A 12357-nucleotide genomic window follows, 5' to 3' on the forward strand; every position below is an offset into this window, starting at 1 on the left:
GCATTTTGGTGCACCAGTCTTTGCGCAGCTGCATCATTTTGCTGACGCAAGCGAAGACGCTTATGGAACAGCAAGCTACCTGTTGCTGCGCAATGCAAGTGGCGAGACTCAGTCCACCTTGGTAATGGCAAAGGCAAGGGTTGCACCTTTGAAGTGTCCAACCATCCCACGAATGGAACTGATTGCCGCAACAGTTGCAGTGAAGATGGATAAACTTCTAAAGAAGGAACTAGAAGTAGAACTGCATGAATCTGTTTTTTGGACAGATAGCACGGCTGTGCTAAAGTACTTGAATAGTGAAGGCACAAGATTCAAGACCTTTGTTTCTAATAGGATCTCAGTGATCTTGAGCCATTCTCATATTCGGCAGTGGAGATATGTCAATACCACTTTGAATCCAGCAGATCATGTCTCTAGAGGACAGACTGTTGCAGCATTCTTAAAATGTGGCGATTGGCTTTCGGGTCCAAGTTTCCTATTCTGCTCAGAAGATCAGTGGCCGAAGAATCCAGATCCCAGAATGCTGGATTTTGATGACTTAGAGGTCAAAAGAGAAGCTCAGACACATGTCATTCAGATGCAAGGGCTCAAAGACTCAGTAGACCAGCTGATGAATCACTACTCATCTTGGACAAAGCTAAAGCGTGCTGTAGCCTGGTTCATGAAACTGAAGAGTTTGCTTAAGGAATTAATAGCAAAGAGAAAGGAAGCAAGCACAATGAGTGAGGAAATCAGGATGAGCCAATTCAAGAAAGCTTTCAAGGGAAAAAATCTAACCTGTGACGATTTGTCTGAAGCAGAAATGGAAATTGTGAAGTACTGTCAGAAGCAAAGTTTTGAACAGGACTTGGCAATGCTGAAAGAACATCAAAGGGTGAAGAAAAAAGGCTCTCTCTACAAGTTGACTCCAGTACTGCAAGATGGAGTCATAAGAGTTGGAGGAAGGTTGAGTCGAGCAGCAATGCCAGATGATGCTAAGCAGCAAGTCATCTTGCCAAAGGAGTCACATATCACACAGCTTGTGTTAAGACACACCCATGATGTTACAGCTCACGCCGGACGGAATCACATGTTGGCTCATCTGCGTCAAAAATTTTGGATCCCTGGAGCAAATGGAGCCATTAGAAGGTTCTTGTCAAAATGTGTCACCTGTAAAAGGCTACACGGAAGTGCTGGCAAACAAATAATGGCAGATTTACCAAAATGCAGGATCCTGCCTGATGACCCTCCGTTCACCAAAGTAGGTGTTGACTACTTTGGTCCATTCCTGGTAAAAAGGGGAAGAAGTCAAGTAAAGAGATATGGTGTCATTTTCACATGTCTTACCACACGAGCTGTACATCTGGAGGTTGCATCTTCACTTGACACTGATGCGTGTCTCAACGCCATCAGAAGATTCCTTGCCAGAAGAGGACAAGTTAAAGAGATGTACTCGGATAATGGAACCAACTTCCGATCAGCTAACAGTGAGTTAAAGAAAGCAATTAAAGAATGGAACTCCAGTATGATCATAAAATCATTGCAGCAAAGGGGGATCCAATGGCATTTTAATCCACCAGCAGGATCTCACCATGGAGGAAGCTGGGAGAGACTCATCCGCTCAGTGAGAAAAATTTTGAACGTCACAGTAAAAGAACAACTGTTGGATGAAGAAGGTCTCCACACCTTGCTGTGTGAAGCTGAGGCTATTATAAACAGCAGGCCTATTACAAAGGAATCTTCAGATCCCAATGACCTGGAGGCTTTAACACCCAACCATCTCCTGTTGCTGAAGGTTAAGCCAGAATTACCCCCAGGAATCTTCAACAAGGATGCCCAGTATGTAAATCGCAGGTGGAGACAAATCCAATACCTTGCAGACATTTTTTGGAAACGCTGGTGCAAGGAATACCTCATGCAGCTCCAAGAGCGTCAACGATGGACTACACCTAAGAGAAATTTCCATGTTGGTGATGTTGTGCTGATCGTAGATGACACAGCAATTCATGGCCACTAGGAAGAATCGTAGAGATCTTTCCAGACCAGAAAGGTCTGGTGCATCAGGTGAAAGTAAAGACCAAGACCAATGAGCTTTGTCGACCAGTTACAAAGCTGTGCCTTTTGCAAGAAGCTGAAGATAATTGATGCACTCTTCGAAAGTCAAGAACTAGTTTCCTCTGAGGGGAGGAAAGTGAAAGAAGATTTCTTTAAGATAGTTGAAGTTCAGTTAAGTAATGTAGCCATAGACCTTTTCATTTAAGTTAAAGATTCTGGAGTAATTGTTTCAAAGACATTGATAACAATTAGGGGCCGGTAATGTAGAAGCCTACATGCAGTTTAATTTGAAATGTATGCTTTTATTTTGATAGTGCAGAAAAAACAGGAAGTTGGGCGAGAGGAGAGTGGAGCCACATGGTTTTTTGACCTCGCAATCTCTCTTCATCCATTTTGAATTGAACTTTATAAGTTTTCGTAATTTGGAATTCTGTTGCTGTGTACCTGTTTGGACTTTCAAAGTAAATATTGAGAAACTATCAAGGACTGTTGTTTTGTTTTTTGGTTTTTTGGATATGGAAAGAGGGACTAAGCGGAGCGTCAAGCTAAGGCTCCATTCGAAGGAAACCTACAACCCATGAACCACCAAGACTCTAGCCTGCCATTAACTGTCCACGAGAAAGATGTCCCTCCTCCAAAAACTACACCTTCAAACTTTAGTGACACTAACAGCTGCCCACAGGAACAAACCAAAGACCTTCTGGAGAAACCTTTTATGGTCAGATAAGACATAAACTGAGCTATTTGGCCTCAAGGACATAAGATATCTTTAAAGGAGTAAAAGTGAGACTTCCAAACCTAAGAACAGTGTAACAACTGTCAAAACCTGAAACTTGGACACAATTATTTGTTCCAGCATGACATTGACACCCAGTACACATCAAAACTGGTATTGTAATGGATAAAGCAGTCTAACTTTAAACTTCTGGAATAGCTTTCCCAAAAATAGGGAAAGCAGATATAGTTAAAGTAAATGTAAAACAAAACACAAACCTTAAGTCTTACACAACCATCCCCAAAGTTTCGATTACTTCTGCCGAGGTTTTGGAGTTACAGTCCGTGACGTCCTGTAGAAATGCGTTAGTCATAGTTTAAACAGTGGAAAAGTTAAATGGGACGTTTTATCAGTAGAAAGCAGTTTCAAAGAATTCTTTTCATGGTGATATCTCTGTCTGACACCGAATAACAAAAGCAAGCTTTAGAAAGATAAAGACTGAAGATCACTAGAACGAGATGTTGCTGTTATATAGTGTCATTTTTAGTCATGGCTGTATGGGGATGATAATGCCCGTTTGTTTGTGGTCTGTAGATCTAGTCCCAGACTGAAATATTTCAACATTATTGGATAGATTACCATGAATCTGGTAAAGCTGTTCATATTTCCTAGAGGAGTACTACTACTGCTGCTATTAACAGTAGACACGAAGTTCCACTCCCACCCATCATAGAAGACTAAAGGAGAGCACTAAAGGTAAGCATGTTGTTGTTTACAATTTGAGTATGACATCGCGCTCATTATAAAAACTAATGTAAACTGTTGTTCTTGGTTCCATAACCAGCACTCTGAGCACACATGGCATTTATAACCAACTCACAGTAAATCAATGAGGCATCTGTAGCATAGAGGCTCAACAGAAGCACTTCATAATCACAATGCTCTCCTCTAACATTCACTCAGCTGGAGTACAGTGTAAATAAATAGCTCTCAGCGCAGTGCATCTTGCTGTACATTGATCATGAGCACGAGACCCCAGGCAACAATGCACAAAAGAAAAATGGCTTCCTTATTTTCACTCATCCGAGGCTCTGTGCAGCCCTTAATAGACAGAATCAGAATGTCTGCTGTGGTGTTGCAGGCTTTATGAGACCATTACCACTTTTTATTGTGTATCCCAGGACTAATGGCTTTCTATAGTTCCTCTGATTTACAGCCCTGTCAGCTTTGTGGCTGTCCATTAGAATGAGAGGTTGACATCAAGCCAGTGGTTGAAGTGCCCAGTGTTAAAAATAAGGAAGTCGCGTCTCACACATTGACGCCAGGCTCCTAAAACCTCCATTCCAAAACACATTCATGGCTGCTTGTTTCCCTGCCTGTTCTGGGCCTTTCATATGCTTCCCTTCTGCTTTATAGATGCTTTTATTAAGCTATTACATAGCATGAATGACACATGTTGTTAGTAGGTAGGAAAATAACATTATGTCAAATCTGTTAAAATGCATTAATATTTAATGAGTGAAGTCAGCTGTGTTAAACTGAGTTTTTATGGATGCTCTATCATAATGCATAAACTTCCCTAGCACTTAAACACGTCATTAAATGTTAGCTTGCCATTAGGATTTTATGTTCAGCTTTGGTTTTGTAATGTGTTTAGGTATCCTTTTAGTAAAGTACTGCACAACTCGCTCGCAGTTTCATTGATTGCTGGTGCTGAGGTAAGCGTTATCTGTGACAATGCTAGAACTTAAACTTCTGTGAGTGTTTGGGTTTATTTCAAACTGTGTTCTTGTAGTTTTCTCTAAAATATCAACCAGTAATAATAACTTCGAAGCAGTAAGGTAGTAAAACCTTACTGCTTCGAAGTTTAGGATAATTTCTAGATGACTTACGAAATTGGACTTGCTTGTTAAAATGATCAGAAATGATGAATTAAGTTTATATATAACAGTAAATATTTTTAGTGGAATCTATGTAGGTGTACAGATTTCACATCGTGCCACCTATTGCAAATTTAGCATGTTAAACTACTACAAGGTTATTAGAAAAGAACAAAATGAGAACTTTTTTCAACTGGCTAAAAACATGAAAACAATTTCATGCAAAGGCGTGTACTACTCCCTTCATGAAACAACTGGCTCTGATTAGAATATAAAGACAAGAGGAAGACCCCGGTGGATAACTAACAAGCGCTTAAGAAAGGGATCCTCACTGATCCTCAGCTGGCAGGTTCATTAAAAAGTAAGCACGAAACACGAGCTAACAGCAACAGTGAAGAGGTGACACCTGGGTGCGGGTCTTCTTGATGGAAGTTCAACAATTTCAACTGTAGAGAGAGAAAGCTAAGAAAAAACTAGTACAGGTTAGGGATGCCACAGTGCCAGAAATTTAGAAACAAGTATCTGTACCAGTAGAATCACACGATTTTAAATATCCAGTTTTACACCGCAACAAAGGAACCCAAAGAGATTCTCCTATGTCCTTAAATATCAACATTGTATTTTGTTGAAAGACACAGACAGAAATGTTAGCATGGTTCACGAGTAGCCTGCTAATGAGGTGCAGGCATTACATTAGCACATGCATTTTTATACCGTAAACCACTGAAACATTTTAGCTTATGGTAAGTTGATTTCAGATCTAGGAATGAGGAACATTATCAAATAATTGAAGCCAATTTCCTCCTGCAGCAGAACAATGACCCAAAGCACAGCCAGACGAGAAATATTTAGAGAAGAAGCTGTTAGCTGTAATTCTGTCTATGATGGAGTGGTGATAGTAGCCACTGGAGCTCAGTGCCTTCAATGAAATGTCTGTTATCCAACTTGTGAGAGGAAGTTCACGAGACATGGAGTGAACATTTATCAGATAATGTCAACAAACAGTCAACTGGAATTCATGGCTGCCATTGACGGACAAAACTATCATTTTGAGTAAAAACTGTATATTTACTACATTTCTATTTACTTTCAACTCATTTATTGAATCGGTCAGTAAACAAAAGCAATCTGAGCAATCAGCTCAACACAACATTTTTTGCTATTGGTGGAAGCTAACTTGTCACAGTAGGAAGAAAGCAGGTGCAAGCCATTACATTAATGATAGCTGCATTGTATTTAGCTGTTCCGGTCCTGTTATTAAACACACTTGCTGGCTTGGCTTACTGGAACGCACAACAAACCGAGCCATTAGTAATGTTATTAAATACACCATGGCGTTAGCTACAGCTGTGCTACACCTGCTCTGACAAGTCAAAATGTCTTCTATAGGAAAAAAATAGCTTACTTAAACTGGATTAGCCTTTTGAATTCTCCTTAAACAACTTATCAGATTAGATTTTGATGTTGTGATGATGGATCACAACAAATTTAGGAACTCAAAACACAAAACAAATCAGAAACTGACCCACTCCATGTTGCCGGTGCCTTCCAGGATGAGCACATGCAGACAAACAGGAAGGAATGTTTAATTTAAAGGGGATCGTGAATGGATCACCCTACATGAAAAGCCATCTCAGACTTTTATCTCTGTTGGCTCTTGACTGACCTTTCATACTGCATTTTTTTTTATTTACAGCTAGATTAGCTTTATAGCCTTCTGAGTCGAAGGACAATGCTCTTATCTCACATAATCTGCCGTGAATCTAACATAAACCTCACTTTATTAGCTCATACACAAGGATCATCCATGTGGAATTAGAGTAGAAAGAAATTAAATGTAACAATTTAACGTCCGTCAGATGTTCTGACAGGAAATCACTTTGTACAAAACGGGCTCTGCAATTCTTCTACACTATGTGATGCTTGATTAGCAAAATATACTCTGATAACCACAGATATCTTGTCAGTATTTTGATGTTTTCCCCTGATTGTTAGTGCTGTGTGAGAGGCACAGTCAGGGAGTAAGGCAGGTGATCCCTGATGGGGGTGGAGCTGGTCTTGCTTCACACAAAATCAATTCTGGCCTTTGGTGTTGGCAAGCCGGCAGGGTAGGGGTGCGAGGAGGGGGAACACATGTCTGACACCTTCTGACTTTTTCATGAGGAACTGTTTGAAGTTTTAAACCCCCACAGAGGATTCTCGGGGCGATGAATATAGAGAGGGGTGCGGCTTAAAGCTCAGACATATTATCATCAATGAAGTCCGTTACGCAGTTTGATGAGGGAAGTCAAATAATTTCAGTTTAAAGGCCGGGAAAATTATACAAAATATTAAATTCTTCACTTTTGATTTGTTTGCGCATCGCTTTGGAGCTTCTTCTGGAGCACTACTGGTTTTCCCTTATATGATGGACTTTATTCATTATTAGTGCCACTTAAGTCATCCTTGTCTTGAGTGGTTCTGTTCTCACACTGTGGTGGGCACAAAGAAGAGAAGCATGACCTCAAAGTATCTTTTGTTGCAGATGCAGGGGAGGGTGGTGACTGGGATTCATGTGATGGGGTGAGGAGGTGTGTTAGGCACTGAGGAGGGTGGGCTGACAATGACAAGCTTGAGTTCTGCAGTCCCGGTGGTCCTGTTTTTCAGCTGGCTACAATTCGCCACCAATTATATGATAGTACCATGTTAATCTCACACTATGTTGTTTTTTTTTTCGTTTGACTTATTTTTTAATGATTGAAATTTGGAAGATGCCTAGTTTATTATTCCAAGCTAATGGTGCTGCTGAACATCAGTCCAACTGGTTGCGTCTCTTGTCCGTTGCACCCAGTTCGCTTGGCTGACCACTGCTTTTAAAAGTCACCCATCCCTGTATTTATTATATATCATCAAATCATAACACGGCGGTTTAACAATCAGATGAACCCCTATGAACAAGCACTTGGTGACAGTGGGGAGGAAAAACTTCCTTTTAACAGGAAAAATACTGAGTTGAGTTGTCATTTACAGATCTTTTGATAATAAGCATTCCAACGATAATCATCCTTTTTTGAAAGGTCGGGTCATCTACCAGTCTGAATGTTGGTCGATCAATCCCAGGCTTGCTAAACAATTCTTGTGCAAGCTACTGAAGTCCCAGTTTCCCTTGATGCATCCATCAGTGTGAGTGTGTGCGTGAAGACAGTAGAAAAGTGCTATATAAGAGCCAGTCCATTTGCCAACAATGGACTGGCACTTTACCGACAATTGGACAGCACATTTTGAAAACTCTTGTATGCTGCAGAATTTCAGAAGTGAACTAGCTAAGCGGGGAAGCGAGCCAGCTCTTTAGATTGAGCTGTCACTTCTTTAGCAACCTTTAGCAGTCTACTTTGTTTTACTTCACCAGCACATTATGTCATGGTGTCTGATTTTTTTCCTATTTATTCTACAGAGAAGTCCTTCCCTGTTGTAGTTTGGTTATTTCTTGACACTTCCTGTCTTTGTTAGTTTTTTCTTTAAAATTGATTATTCTGCTCATGTACTTTTTGTAGTCAAGCTTGTAGGATTTCTAATAGTTTTTTATTTTATTTTTTATATAGTTCCATGTGCCTTTTGCGTCCCTCCTGCTTTCATCATTTGCCTTGACTGACCGCCTTTACGTCTGTGACCATCGCTTGTTTTTGGATTAAAAGATTTTGGCTTTATAATCCACTTCCTTGTGCCCTGTGTTTGGGTCCACCTCCTGTGGAATCATCACGAAGTCTGTTTTCATTATCGATTGTGTGTTGTTGTTTGTGTCTGTTTGGTATGATGATTCCTATTGGTACAAAAATGCAGATTTGCTGCTATGGTCAGCAAATCCTGTTGGTAAAGTCTGTGTTTAGAACCTGACATAGTGCTCAGTTATTAAACGCCAGATATCTTCAGTTTGATCCAGTGTCGAAAGCTACAATTTCCAGTTTCCCTGGAATTCATAGACTGTGAAGTACGTTATGTTACAGGACGATTGTGTGAAGAGCATTGTTTTTCATTTTTTGTTCAATAATATCTTCCTTACACCAAAATGTTAGCCTGTCCTAATAGATTATGGTCCATAAAGTAAATGTAAGAATCTTTTCTTCGACTCCATTCAGTTGATTTGTTGTTGGTTTCTGTTATTTGTGTCCACTTGAAAATATTGTGAGTTATTGTGATGCATTAATTCTGAAAATGTGTCACCTTTCATTTTTGTGCAAATGAATAACAAAAGATCATGACAGTCATCAGCTAAAAAACGATATACACTCAATAAAAATATAAACGCAACACCTTTGTTACTGCTCCCATTCCCCATGGGATGGACGTAGAGACCTAAAATTCATTCCAGATACACAATATAACCATCCCTCCCAAACAGTGGTCACAAATCAGTCCAAATGTGTGGTAGTGGGCACATCTGCTATATTGAGATAATCCATCCCACCTCACAGGTGTGCCACATCAGGATGCTGATCTGACATCATGAGTAGTGCACAGGTGTACCTCAGACTGCCCACAACAAAAGGCCACCCTGGAATGTGCAGTTTTGTCTCACAGCAAAATGCCACAGATGCCACAAGCAATGAGGGAGCGTGCAATTGGCATGCTGACAGCAGGAATGTCAACCAGATCTGTCGCCCGTGCATTGAATGTTCATTTCTCAACCATAAGCCGTCTCCACAGGCGTTTCAGAGAATATGGCAGCACATCCAACTGGTCTCACAACCGCAGACCTCGTGTAACCACACCAGCCCAGGACCTCCACATCCAGCAGGTTCACCTCCAAGATCGTCTGAGACCAGCCACCCAGACAGCTGCTGGAACAATTGGTTTGCACAACCAAACAATTTCTGCACAAACTGTCAGAAACCGTCTCAGGGACGCTCAACTGCATGCCCGTCGTCCTCATCGGGGTCTTGACCTGACTCCAGCTCGTCGCCGTAACAGACTTGTGTGGGCAAATGCTCACATTCGATGGCGTCTGGCACGTTGGAGAGGTGTGCGCTTCACGGATGAATCATGGTTCACATTGTTCAGGGCAGATGGCAGCTGAGAATGTCCCAGTTCTTGCATGGCCAGCATACTCACCGGACATGTCACCCATTGAGCATGTTCGGGATGTGCTTGACCGGCGTATACGACAGCGTGTACCAGTTCCCATGAATATCCAACAACCTCGCACAGCCATTGAAGTGGAGTGGACCAACATTCCACAGGCCACAATTGACAATCTGATAGACTCCATGCGACGATGTGTTGCACTGCATGAGGCAAATGGTGGTCACACCAGATACTGACCGGTTCTGGGTCCCCAGACACCCAATAGAACAAAAAACTGTAAACTTCCAGGGTGGCCTTTTGTTGTGGGCAGTCTGAGGTACACCTGTGGACTACTCATGGTGTCAGATCAGCATCCTGATGTGGCACACCTGTGAGGTGGGATGGATTATCTCAATATAGCAGATGTGCCCACTACCACACATTTGGACTGATTTGTGACCACTGTTTGGGAGGGATGGTTATATTGTGTATCTGGAATGAATTTTAGGTCTCTATGTCCATCCCATGGGGAATGGGAGCAAAAACAAAAGTGTTGCGTTTATATTTTTGTTCAGTGTATTTTGATTCAATTTCATATCCAGATACATCTTTTTCTAAATATTTGATTCTACAAAAAACATTATAAACTCTCAGAGTGCTTTGTTTGATGAAGAAAAGAACATTTTTCCATCATTGCTGGCTATCCTGTTTTGTTTTGGTTTTTATTGCTTAATCTGACAGTAACAGGCACACATTACACTGACCAGTGCTCCAAAACCAAAGAAAGTGTCATTTGCTGACTTCCTCTAACAGATGCTGTTGCTCGTCTTAGGCAAGTGCAATGTCCTGGATCTGGTGGCACTGCTATATAACTGCTGTATAAATAGATTCCTATGACAGAGCCATTCATCTCCAGCCATGAACACATCAACATTAAAAGACAGCTCACCAAGACCTCTACGCTTGTTAGGGCAAGATCAGCAGTCCAGATGCCCAAGATGTAAACTCGTGAAGGGAAGATTAATTTATCTGTCATCCCTGCCTTTGACAGTAGTTATAAATCTGATTTAGCTGTTGAGCGGGGGCCATGAAGAAGGGCAGTTGGACATTAAGATTTCAAAGGAGTGATATCAAGAGAACTAACTCGTGACTCACAGCCTGCCACAAACAGGTCAAAAGTTCTTGTGGGGTGCACTGTGCATGTGAAGCGATGTTTTGGAAGTAAAAGAAAGAAAGACTTCTGCTCATCTCTTCTTTGTGTTATTTTCAAAATGGTGGCTATCATGTGAGGCGAGACGCGGGCACGGGGTGTCAAAGGAGCTATTTAGCGGTAGATGGATGGGAACAGGCGATATGAGGTGGTCACATCCTGTGGCCATCTGCACGGAAGTCATGCTAGTTATTCAGAACACGCAGATGCACGGGCATAACATGACACTCTATGCAGATATTTGGACGCGTGACAAAATCTTCCGCTGCAGTTTGTGGAACTGGATTCTCCCGTGCTAGCATTTTCTTCAGGTTCATTGTGGGTTGCTTTTTGGACACAAAGTCCAAGTTTCCTTTTTCTTTTCATGAAATTACCTTTATCCTCTTCTGAGTTTCTCTTTTTAAGCCATTTACAGCTATAGTTATGGCAGTGTCAACGTTTTCCTTTGATGGGGACATTAACTTCCTTTTTTTCCCAACTAAACCTATCAGTGGGTTAAAGAAACTCAGGCATTCGCCGATACTGAAGTGACTCCATGCATAACCCACTGCTTTAAGACAGTTAAGGTGGGGATAAAATGTCATACCACATTAAACAGCCCAATGACCTGATCACAGAGATGCGTAGGTGTATTGTGAGTGGGAGGGGCGAGGCACGATGATGAATCTCTCTCTTTGAAGCCCTTTTCTCTTCAGTGTGTGTGCTGCTTTCACTCAGATGAAACCACAGCCTTTGTATAGCAAACAACATGGTTTGGTGATGACAACAAAGAGGCAGCAGACTTTTTAAGGGAGCCTGTTTTCATTGTACATATGGATGTCAGTGGAAAAGAAACTGAACACACTCAGAATCCCGTGTGTTTACTAAGCTGTGTAATCTAGTGGTAAGAACTGTATACTGGGTTTTTCCATGTGTTACTGCTTTACTAATGCACTTTGTTTCCCAAAGACCCTCATACTTTATCATGCTTTCAACAGTGGTTAACAGCATGTAAATGAATTCATGCTTGGTCATACTTGTAATTAATTTTATGCTACTTTATTTTTAAACTCCTCTTCATTTCAGACATATATTTTCTACTGTTTGCTCAACTTAATTTCAAATATATTCAAAAACAACAATTAATACATCAGTAATTCAAAGATTTGAAATAACACATTTATTCAAATAACACATGATGTATTAGAAAGTCAAAAATATAATATAAAATCTATAAATATAGCATAGTTATACACATATACCATGTATAACTATGTATCTAAGTATTTAAAATCCAATCCATGTACAACGCTGCTACATATATATTGGTGTTTTTCTATAATACTTTTTTCCCTGTTACCTAAAACAAGAGATAACATAATGTTTCTTGAACAGTGGCTACAATTACAATCCCCAATAGAAATTATAGGATAACGTTTAGTGAACTTGGTAGAATGGGCTAATAAAGTCAGCAGACTGACACAGCTAAAGTGAAATTA

The sequence above is a fragment of the Copadichromis virginalis genome, linkage group LG8 (assembly GCF_057382275.1).
Source record: "Copadichromis virginalis isolate Kocher_CV1m ecotype Utaka linkage group LG8, C_Virginalis_male_GT1.1, whole genome shotgun sequence".
Classification (NCBI taxonomy): domain Eukaryota; kingdom Metazoa; phylum Chordata; class Actinopteri; order Cichliformes; family Cichlidae; genus Copadichromis; species Copadichromis virginalis.